Source organism: Mercurialis annua, linkage group LG5, assembly GCF_937616625.2.
Source record: "Mercurialis annua linkage group LG5, ddMerAnnu1.2, whole genome shotgun sequence".
Taxonomy (NCBI): Eukaryota; Viridiplantae; Streptophyta; class Magnoliopsida; order Malpighiales; family Euphorbiaceae; genus Mercurialis; species Mercurialis annua.
This window is the reverse complement of record NC_065574.1, coordinates 12,451,276-12,463,128: the sequence shown is the minus strand read 5'-3', so window position 1 is coordinate 12,463,128 and position 11,853 is coordinate 12,451,276. Positions and strand designations below refer to the sequence as shown.

At 31.2% G+C, this 11,853-nt stretch overlaps 2 long non-coding RNA genes across 2 annotated transcripts; both read right to left on the bottom strand.

The window, feature by feature from the left end:
• On the bottom strand, positions 1-2,690 carry LOC126680049 (uncharacterized). Its single transcript, XR_007641039.2, has 3 exons — positions 2,462-2,690; positions 1,373-1,469; positions 1-221 (listed from the first exon to the last, which is right to left on the bottom strand). It is a non-coding gene; the product is annotated as an uncharacterized LOC126680049 (long non-coding RNA).
• Positions 2,691-9,037: 6,347 nt separating this feature from the next.
• LOC130014656 (uncharacterized) lies at positions 9,038-11,853 on the bottom strand. Its single transcript, XR_007641042.2, has 3 exons — positions 11,575-11,853; positions 10,487-10,583; positions 9,038-9,335 (listed from the first exon to the last, which is right to left on the bottom strand). It is a non-coding gene; the product is annotated as an uncharacterized LOC130014656 (long non-coding RNA).

Here is an 11,853-nt window from a genome sequence, read left to right as displayed (position 1 = left end):
AAATACCAATTAACCATATATTAAATTCCTGGATAATTCATTTTCTCAAAATACATCATTATGTCATGGCATAAAATAAACGTAAATTGTTTGCTACAAGCTAACTCTAATATCTTGACTACTGCAGCTCTAAGAAAAATAAGACTCCCCATAATTGAGACTTCCGGAACAATGGATGGAAGCTCGACCACATCATCAAGTATTAATCCTGAAAGAAAACACTGTTGGGGGGTCAGACAACGCTGAGTGAGTTCACAATTTACTAACGGTATTATACTTAAAAATCAGGTCGCATTAACGATAAGACATACTTTTCTAAATATTTCAACAATAAACTTGTATTTAAACATACTTCGATAATAAATGATAAATTAAACATAAATAAACATAAAATATAATTAGTAGTTTCCAATATCGGATCCGTTTGAAACCCTAAACCCAAATGCTATGAACCTATAGAACATAATCAACGATAATTGTTTTTCGAATCATATCGTCCGAGTGGCCGGGTCCCGAGATAGTTCGACCGAGTTACCCGCTACCACGTGGCATAGTCCCGAGATAATTCAACCGAGTTACTTATGCCACTACTTAATCCCAAGTTGTGGGTCCCGAGATAGTTCGACCGAGTTACCCACTAGACACAGGTCCCGAGATAGTTCGACCGAGTTACCTGGTGTCTATCAATTTTCTTTTTGTCCTCCTTAATCCATTAATCGATCGATATTCATAATTAATCATTTCAAGATATTGACCATAGACGCCTAGACTCGTATCAATTCTGGTGATCACACAGCCTATTGACGCCCAATAGGTAGCTCGTTTCCCACGGATCACTTATTGGGTTTAAATAATAATTCCGCAAGACAAACAATGTATAAGCTCGTATAATAAACATACATATAGCGAAGCTATTAAAATAACAAGTACTATAATAAAATTCTCGAATTCTCTATACTAATATACATGCTTAAAGGTCTTAAAAGAACAAAGAACGTTAACTAAATAATATATGCTCTTTTCAAATAAACGATGCTATTTCAAAGGCGATCTCACGATCTAGCCATCATCAACTATAAATCGCATTATTCATTATAAAAATCAAAGTCTAGTATCAAACATTTTTCAATATATTTCAAACTCAATTTATGCGACCTTTAATAAAGTGTAATATATTTTATTCGTTTATAGCATAAATAAACTGTTAATAAAAGTCATAAACTTATTATTTAAAATATTTTAATAAAGCTCTATTAATATCAATATGAGTTTTATAAACAAATATATAGGTTTAAATTAAAACATTCAATCAAATACATGTATCTATTTATAAATAAAAATAATAATACTCGAAAGTAAATCGCGAACTCACCTCGATCGCTTAATCCAAATTTCATAAAGCACAATAAAATAGCCCGTTGTTTAACCCTCCAAATTCTCTATTTCTCCAATCCAAATACCCGTACGATCTATAATACAAATAAATACTAAATTAACGTCTTAATTCGTAAACTACTTTATTTTTAAAACTTCGCGTTTATATTCAAGCGTTCAAGCTTGAATTTATTCTAAGTCCATTTCTTTTACTTTTTCCTTCTTAATGTCTAACTAGCCAATTCGGATAATATTTAACCAAGTCGTTTATTTACTACTTTAAATTTTCAAATTTTCTTAACACTTGGGCAATTGTTGATTTACTATAATACAACTTTCATTAAAATAAACTAATTTCTCTTACATTGTATATTAAGTTCGTAGTTAATCCTAGGTTTAGCCTTTAAGTTTGATTTCCATTATATTTTAACATTTGTATTTGAACTTAACTTAATCTATTGCTCATTTAAAAATCAACTTCAAAAATTTATTTATCTAACTTTATCAATTCTATTTTCTGATTTCCATTTTATTTCAAAAATCAATCTTAATTTTAATTTTATTATTTTTTATTTTTTATTTTTTTTTTTTCAAAAATGTCCCAATAAAAGAAAATTCACGGCGGCGTACGGATCCGGGAGCGACCAGCTGGTCTGCCCAGTGAGCAGACCAGCTGGTCTGCTCATAGCTGAGCAGACACGGGTCTGCTCAGCAAAGCAGACCGAAGTCTGCTCTGGTTGAGCAGACCGTAGTCTGCTCAACTTGAGCAGACTGGTCAGGCCGAATGGCCTGACCGGTCTTCTTTCCGGCCACCACTCTCCGCTCCCAGCCCGACTCCAACTCCGGTTCTCCAAAAATCATAATTTAGCATCAATTAAAAATTTCCAGCAATATATAAAATCATTAATTTCAAACCAATTTGACCCAATTCACATGAATTTCATTAATTCCTTCTAATTTAGTGTTGTTATTCATAATTAAGCACTCTAACAACAAATTAAATTTCAATTCAATTAATCTCTACTAACTCCATAATCCCTAACATCTTCAACTTAACATAATAACTTAATAAATTGAAACTACTAACCTTATTTTATTGTTGCTAGAGGTAGATAATAAACAATAGAAGCTTGAATTCCCAAACCTCAAGCTTTAATGGATGGTGTAGGAAAATATTTCTTCTTGGTGAAGAAGAAGAGATGAGGCTTCTTTCTTTTTTTCCTTCTCTGGAAACTTCTTTGGTTTGTGGCTAAGGAATTATATTGCTCATTTGTTTTTAATATCACTAAAAGGGAATGGATTGGGCTTGGCTTTTATTTTATTTCATTATTAATTTTGGGCTTATAAATTGTAGTATTAATTAGAGAAAATTAGCTCAAGTACTGTCTTGGGTTAAAATATTTAGATTTTTACTGTGACAAAAATTAAATTTGATTTATACGGTTGGAAACTTTTAATTTTGAATTATAACTTTATGTTTTACACAAATAAACTTTTGAATTTGACAACATACAAATCTGTTAATTTGGTAACACCCACAATCATCAAGCACTTTCCTATTTTTTTTTAGATTTCTCCAAGATTCTTGCTGACTTTAATTATTCTCTCATTAACCAAATATTTTTCCATTTTTGTTTGAATTTAAATTTACTTGTCCTTTTTATTTATCATTTCTTTCATTTTTCTACCTCAACCACATTTAAAGCCGCCGCCGCTAGAGCCCAACCAACTCAACGAAATTTCTAAGAAGAGAAAGATGATGCCGGTCGTGGCGGTCGGCGGGAGGTCGTGGCGGTGGTGGGTTATTTTTCTTCTTCTACAATTCATTTTTAAAGTTTTTGAATCGTCTTTATTTTTTTATATTGAAGTTCATGTAGAAGAAGAAGGGAGTGACAGTGATTTCGAGAATTTCACTGTCAATGTCGTGAAAAAGAACAAACCGATTGCTGCTCTGCCCGTTTATATCAAGGTAATTGTTCTAAAAATTCCTTTTATGTTATTGCTTTTAGAGTTCAAAATTCCGCATCGTCTTTAATTAAAATTCATTTGATCTTATAATAAACAACAACCTTCAATGTTGTCACTGATGCATTTTTTAAAAATAATTACTGTCAGTATCCATGTTAGTTAACCATTAGATCACTATTAGTACACTATTACTTAACTTATAACAGAAACTTTAATTCTGCAAGCATTTCTAAAGTTTTGAATCGTCTTTGTTATTTTTTTATTTGCAGTTTTTTTCTGTCAAACTGATGAAAAAAACGATAAACGAAAGCGGTTTGAGTTGAACGAAGAAATCAGTCGGTGGAGTGGGATGAAGATAGGCGAACGATGAACGAAGGCGCGGTGGTTGACAGTTGTTGTCTTTTTTTATTGTAATTAGAATATTAGCAATGATGTAAAAATAATTAACGTTAAATATATGTTTTCTAATGGTTAATTAATAGTTAACTAACTTTGTATGATTTTTTATATAAAACATGAATATATATTGATAATTACTTGTTTTTAATTACAGTTAACTAATATGTGACTAATAGTTAACTAACAGTTATTTTTATTCGTATGATTATTTTTAAAATAATTGAAATTTGATGTTCATTTGTTTTTTTGTTATATTTGAATAATTTTAAAAATAATTACGGGGTGATTATATGTTTCCTAACAGTTAACTATTAGTTAACTATGCTTGTGTTGGTTATCTAAAAACATGAATACATAATGTTAATTATTTTTTTATTAGTTAAAGTTAACTAACAAGTGACTACTGGTTAACTGACAGTTAACTAATTTGGTGTACTGTTAATTTTAGGATATATTATTGTTAGATTTATCTAAAAATGATTTTATGATGTTAATAATTTTTTATTAAATTTAATTTATTAATGGTTAACTACATGTAAACTAGTATATCAGTTTTTTTTACAAAGAAATGAATTTATATTATGTATTCATATTTGTTAATTGTTTATGATGAGTTGATGAATTTCTTGTTTTGCTGGATTTTTTTTATTTCTCAAATGCTTGTTGTTTTCATTTTTTTAATCATTTTATTTTTTTTGTTTCCCTTTTGCCGTTTATGGCATATATAATTCAAATTATCAGTTGCTATAATTAAGGATTATTAAAGATTCTTGAATATTAATTGCTATATATTTATGCTTTGAGATTTTATAGGAGATTTTAATTCTTATAACAACTTCCTTCCTTTTTTATAGTTGACAGTAATCCTCAAATATCATAAAGTTATTTGTGCAATTTGAAAACTTAAAAAGTATGTCATCAACTTTTTTTTGGTCAACAGTAAAAATCTAATTAATTATAGTCATATAGGGTACTTATTAATTTTTCTCTATTAATTAGGTCTATCATAATTTGGCTCTACACCATTTATTTTGGTTACTTAGAATTCCTATTAATTTATTTATTCATTAATTTATTAATTAAGCACGTCGATAAATTTCTCGGGCTAAATCCAAACTCTCATCGATTATAAATTATACGGACTACTTTTCTTAATCCAAAATATTAATTATCGCCTTTTTCCTTAAATTTATTATTTAGCCGTATAATTTATTTATCGCGCTTAAATCCCTATCTAAAAATAATATTCCAAATATTTATGGATTCTCTTAAAATAATCCAAATAATAAAATTTGCGGATATTAAATATCCACTTTAAAAATCATTTATTTTGTTTAATGGGAATTTCTCCAATTTTTCCATTAAATAACAATATGCTTATCTCGATATCCAAATACGAGATAAAATTTTAATCCAATTAATTTCATCTAATATATAGTCCAACTTTATTAAAATTAATCCTTTGTCAAAACGCCATTCTCCGCCTTGTTTACGAAAATTTCCTTATTTTAGCTCCCTTTGGCTAAAATAATATGTTTAATCCAATTAAACATTTCTCCAAAAATGCGGGGCATTATATTCTTCCCCCCTTAAAAAAAATTCGTCCTCGAATTTTCTTATAATGCTTACCATCCAATTATTTTAATATTGGTAGTGCTCACTACTTCCGCCATCCCCTTAAGGCATAATCTCATAGGATATTTTATTTTACGATTTTCTAACTTATACTTATTTTGTATTACGTTATCCATGTATTACGTAGTTAGTTTTCCAAACTAACTAAAATTCACTTCTTCTTAATTTTGTAAACTTTAGGTTTTTAGCCCGCTTCAGGCCACAAAACCAGCATCTAAAATTTATCCAAGTTTTAATTTATCACTTGAAACTTATTCTATGCTACACTACCTACAACTTTTATTTTGGTCCTAGGTCCAAAATAACATTTCTTGGGATCGAAAATTGATCCCGAAGTGGCTTCCCTAGATTAGCATTAGAATTGTGCTTAACCTTTAATTAATAGGCTTACTTAAGGGTAAATGTTTGCCTGCTTGCCTAAGGCAGGTCTTGTTTTTCAGGATTAATCCGAGCTTGTCGTTATCCTTTCTGACATACTCCTTCCACAAGGCATTAAGAGTAATTACAAAAAGTTTTCACGAACACGTCCAAAATTACCTCCAAAATAACCATCTTAAACACTTGTTACGCTCTTTACTTTCACATTCTAAATCCAATAAACTCCCTTAACTTTAACCAATTTCAGTGTAAAATTGCGTTCCTAACACGAACGAACTAATACTTCAATCATAAATGAATTCGCGGTACTCTAATTGTTAAAATTTTGATATAATAACTTTTATTAAGGTTAATGTATTCCAAACATGTTGATGATTTAATGGTAAACTTAAACCATTAAATGAATCACTTAAAATCGTCCAATTGTTTATTACTTCCTTTAAATGCACTCTCTGTAACTTTCTTTACAATTTCCTTTTAGATTCAAATTGACCTTGTCAAGCGTTAGAGGTCGGAAAGTTTGTCCAAACTACCTACCCCGGGCATCTAAACTTTTCTTAATTTGACATGTAGTTTCTTTAGTTGAATTCTTTGAACTTAATTGAAAGTAACTACTAGTCCAAACGTAGTTATAAGTTTTGGATTATCCCACTTGATATATAATCAAAGTCCGTATGAAATGTTCGTAGTTACGTTCACCTTCACCTTCCATTGCCATTGAATAATCCATCGAAATCTCTTTATCAAATGTCTGCATCCATTCTGCGGACGCCTGAACCCTATACTATAAACTCATTAATAATTTAACGCCAACAACTAACATGCTTACTCATTCCTCCATGCCTCTTCTTCTATTACGACCTTCTACATCTATTTTTATGGTTTGTCCCTTCCTTAAAGTTATGCAATTCATATACCATATTTCCGTCTTACTTCAATGATCCGAGCACATATTTAAATAAGATTTATTAGAAAACAGGATTTAGCTAACCTGCAATATAGCTGCAGTACTTGTGAAGTTTCCTTACTTCAATCTTTTCCATTAGGTTTGCATACCTTTGCGTCTTTCATGTAGCTTTTTCTATTCATATGCCTTCATTGTTTCTAAAAAAATTCATAAGTAGCTCGTATTATTCTGTCATGAGTCATTTCTCACATCCTGTTCCAACGATTATTTTCTAATATACCTCACGATAAATCTCTATTTCCTTCTCACATCGTATAAACTTAAAGTTTATCAGAGTTCGACATCATCTTTCTTGACGTTTTCCGCCTTCTTTACTTTCAATCATGTACATGTTTATACATGATATCCTTATCGGTGTCTTCACTCTATAATTTAGTTCATCTCCTTCAATTCCTTCTTCATAACTATCATCATGGTTTATGTTCTTACTTGCATTAAGTTATTCCTGTCTTATACTCATCACAGAGTTCTTATCTGGTTACCTCCGTCTTTAATACGTTATATACTTTAAACGTAAGTTTACTTTGATTCCTTCGTTGGTCCTAATATACAAATCCTCAAATTATATATTTAGTACCATCTGCGATATGAAACATGTGCTAACCTTTCACCTGCAGTGTTCTCGTTCTCCTTTAAGAGTCATCGACAATATTTTATAGCTATTGGACTATAACTTTCATTCTTTGTCATTCAGATTCAGGTCTCGTGATCTTATATTTTCAATACCTTTCTCATACATTTTCATATATACGTTCCTTGGTTTCTTGTTTAGAATTTTTAACTTCTTAACTTACTCCCTATAATATCCATGTCCCGTCTCTTAACCTCTTTAACTAAATACTTCACAACATTCGTATTTATATGGATTTTCAATAGATAATCTCAATACATATTATATTTCCTCAAATGATTCACTAGCCTGGTCCTTTCTATTCATATAAATCTTCTAGTAATACTTTTCATAAACATAGTCGTTTGGCTCTCCGTTTAACGATCACCACAATTCCTTCCTAAGTAACCTTCTTAGGAATGCCACGCTCCGACGTCAAACCAATCCAACGGTTCCATTAAAAGATACCTTAGGTTTACTAATCTTGGCGATTCCCCGATATCGTTTAAAATTCGCTTCTTTAATTAGTAGAGATCGTCTTGTAAATCTACTACCTTGATCTTACAATTTGTTTATTAGGTTTGGTTACCTTCCTTTATATATCTATTTTCTTATAGCATGATATCCTAAACACCTCATTTACAAATAAGAAAATCCTAACTCATCGCTTAACGCTATACAGATACGCCTTACTATTCTACTCCCACTATAGTTCGTTGAACTACGGAAAACCTTGTATAGTCAAAATGTAAATCTTCATTTCGTATTCTAATGCACATTTGTTTTGCCTTCGCGAGTTGCTTGCAGCTTAATCTCGAGCATTTTACCTTCGTTACAGAGTTTCCGGTCTAGGTATACTTACGTTTTAAAACAAATCTCTTTAAAAATAATTCAATTATCTTTTCAATTTAGAGAAAATGACCCTTTATAAAAATCACATTTAAATCCTTTAAAGATTAGCATAATTGTGCTCTAGGGTGATGACGTCTCTCATCCCCAAAGAGTTGCCACAACTTACCTCTTGTCTAGGCCAAATGAGCATGATGCATGTCCTACTAATGTATGAATCCATTTATTATTCTTTCCATTTAATGTGTATGTAGTGATGCAGTTCTATTCATGTCGTGGCAATAATGCATTTCTATCTCGGGTCTAGGCACAATTATGCTTTTAAAACCGTTTTAAACAATTACCTTTAAATCATAAAACTTTAACTTTGTAAGTTCTCCAGACCTTAACTCTGTAACTTTGTAAGTCCTTCTACCCCTTTAAATCCATGCCTTTCTATCAAACATCCTTTAACGCTTCTATCGTATGCTTATCATAGCATCCTTGTACCATATACTTTTTCATATGTAAGCCTAGTCATCGAGTCGCATACATACTAATTACTTAGTTCACCCATAATCACACACAGCAATCGCGGACTTACATCCTAAATAGGAAGGCTGAAACGACAGAAAACAGAAGGTAACGTGCCAAAGACATGACTCGAATCCTATATGCTGCAGTAGTTTCCTAGGTAAACGCATCCAAGCAGTGGTATCCTGGACCAACTGCTCTGATACCACATTTGTCACGACCCGAAATCGAGGGCCGTGACCGGCGCTAGGGAATGGGAATTTTGGTTCCGAAACCCGTAGCAAGCCTAAATTTACCTAAAACTTTTTCGCGTTTCAAAATCGTTATAATACTTAATAAAACCATTTTCGAAAAATCGGCAATATAACGCCTGTAAACTTAATAAACCACACCTGTGAAAACGCACAAACCACTCTGTATAAAATACCAATTAACCATATATTAAATTCCTGGATAATTCATTTTCTCAAAATACATCATTATGTCATGGCATAAAATAAACGTAAATTGTTTGCTACAAGCTAACTCTAATATCTTGACTACTGCAGCTCTAATAAAAATAAGACTCCTCATAATTGAGACTTCCGGAACAATGGATGGAAGCTCGACCACATCATCAAGTATTAATCCTGAAAGAAAACACTGTTGGGGGGTCAGACAACGCTGAGTGAGTTCACAATTTACTAACGGTATTATACTTAAAAATCAGGTCGCATTAACGATAAGACATACTTTTCTAAATATTTCAACAATAAACTTGTATTTAAACATACTTCGATAATAAATGATAAATTAAACATAAATAAACATAAAATATAATTAGTAGTTTCCAATATCGGATCCGTTTGAAACCCTAAACCCAAATGCTATGAACCTATAGAACATAATCAACGATAATTGTTTTTCGAATCATATCGTCCGAGTGGCCGGGTCCCGAGATAGTTCGACCGAGTTACCCGCTACCACGTGGCATAGTCCCGAGATAATTCAACCGAGTTACTTATGCCACTACTTAATCCCAAGTTGTGGGTCCCGAGATAGTTCGACCGAGTTACCCACTAGACACAGGTCCCGAGATAGTTCGACCGAGTTACCTGGTGTCTATCAATTTTCTTTTTGTCCTCCTTAATCCATTAATCGATCGATATTCATAATTAATCATTTCAAGATATTGACCATAGACGCCTAGACTCGTATCAATTCTGGTGATCACACAGCCTATTGACGCCCAATAGGTAGCTCGTTTCCCACGGATCACTTATTGGGTTTAAATAATAATTCCGCAAGACAAACAATGTATAAGCTCGTATAATAAACATACATATAGCGAAGCTATTAAAATAACAAGTACTATAATAAAATTCTCGAATTCTCTATACTAATATACATGCTTAAAGGTCTTAAAAGAACAAAGAACGTTAACTAAATAATATATGCTCTTTTCAAATAAACGATGCTATTTCAAAGGCGATCTCACGATCTAGCCATCATCAACTATAAATCGCATTATTCATTATAAAAATCAAAGTCTAGTATCAAACATTTTTCAATATATTTCAAACTCAATTTATGCGACCTTTAATAAAGTGTAATATATTTTATTCGTTTATAGCATAAATAAACTGTTAATAAAAGTCATAAACTTATTATTTAAAATATTTTAATAAAGCTCTATTAATATCAATATGAGTTTTATAAACAAATATATAGGTTTAAATTAAAACATTCAATCAAATACATGTATCTATTTATAAATAAAAATAATAATACTCGAAAGTAAATCGCGAACTCACCTCGATCGCTTAATCCAAATTTCATAAAGCACAATAAAATAGCCCGTTGTTTAACCCTCCAAATTCTCTATTTCTCCAATCCAAATACCCGTACGATCTATAATACAAATAAATACTAAATTAACGTCTTAATTCGTAAACTACTTTATTTTTAAAACTTCGCGTTTATGTTCAAGCGTTCAAGCTTGAATTTATTCTAAGTCCATTTCTTTTACTTTTTCCTTCTTAATGTCTAACTAGCCAATTCGGATAATATTTAACCAAGTCGTTTATTTACTACTTTAAATTTTCAAATTTTCCTAACACTTGGGCAATTGTTGATTTACTATAATACAACTTTCATTAAAATAAACTAATTTCTCTTACATTGTATATTAAGTTCGTAGTTAATCCTAGGTTTAGCCTTTAAGTTTGATTTCCATTATATTTTAACATTTGTATTTGAACTTAACTTAATCTATTGCTCATTTAAAAATCAACTTCAAAAATTTATTTATCTAACTTTATCAATTCTATTTTCTGATTTCCATTTTATTTCAAAAATCAATCTTAATTTTAATTTTATTTTTTTTTATTTTTTATTTTTTTTTTTCAAAAATGTCCCAATAAAAGAAAATTCACGGCGGCGTACGGATCCGGGAGCGACCAGCTGGTCTGCCCAGTGAGCAGACCAGCTGGTCTGCTCATAGCTGAGCAGACACGGGTCTGCTCAGCAAAGCAGACCGAAGTCTGCTCTGGTTGAGCAGACCGTAGTCTGCTCAACTTGAGCAGACTGGTCAGGCCGAATGGCCTGACCGGTCTTCTTTCCGGCCACCACTCTCCGCTCCCAGCCCGACTCCAACTCCGGTTCTCCAAAAATCATAATTTAGCATCAATTAAAAATTTCCAGCAATATATAAAATCATTAATTTCAAACCAATTTGACCCAATTCACATGAATTTCATTAATTCCTTCTAATTTAGTGTTGTTATTCATAATTAAGCACTCTAACAACAAATTAAATTTCAATTCAATTAATCTCTACTAACTCCATAATCCCTAACATCTTCAACTTAACATAATAACTTAATAAATTGAAACTACTAACCTTATTTTATTGTTGCTAGAGGTAGATAATAAACAATAGAAGCTTGAATTCCCAAACCTCAAGCTTTAATGGATGGTGTAGGAAAATATTTCTTCTTGGTGAAGAAGAAGAGATGAGGCTTCTTTCTTTTTTTCCTTCTCTGGAAACTTCTTTGGTTTGTGGCTAAGGAATTATATTGCTCATTTGTTTTTAATATCACTAAAAGGGAATGGATTGGGCTTGGCTTTTATTTTATTTCATTATTAATTTTGGGCTTATAAATTGTAGTATTAATTAGGC